Here is a 260-nt window from a genome sequence, read left to right as displayed (position 1 = left end):
CTTGTCTCTCTCTCACACACAGACACACACACACACAGACACACACACAGACACACTCATGTTGTCTATTAATTATGCCAGTTCCTCAGATCCCTCTCACATTGGGCCCTGGAGGAGTCAGCAGCACGCTGGTAGGTAAGTGTGTGTGAATGAGGTCATCCCCTACTGTGGAACATTCCCTTTACCCCACCGTCATCCCGGGACACAAATCACATCTTCATCTAATGTACTCGACTGTCCATCTGTCCCTATAACTGACT

The sequence above is a fragment of the Lampris incognitus genome, chromosome 3, assembly GCF_029633865.1.
Source record: "Lampris incognitus isolate fLamInc1 chromosome 3, fLamInc1.hap2, whole genome shotgun sequence".
In the NCBI taxonomy this organism is placed as follows: Eukaryota; Metazoa; Chordata; class Actinopteri; order Lampriformes; family Lampridae; genus Lampris; species Lampris incognitus.
The sequence above is the reverse complement of the archived record's forward strand: the minus strand, read 5'-3'. Positions refer to the sequence as shown.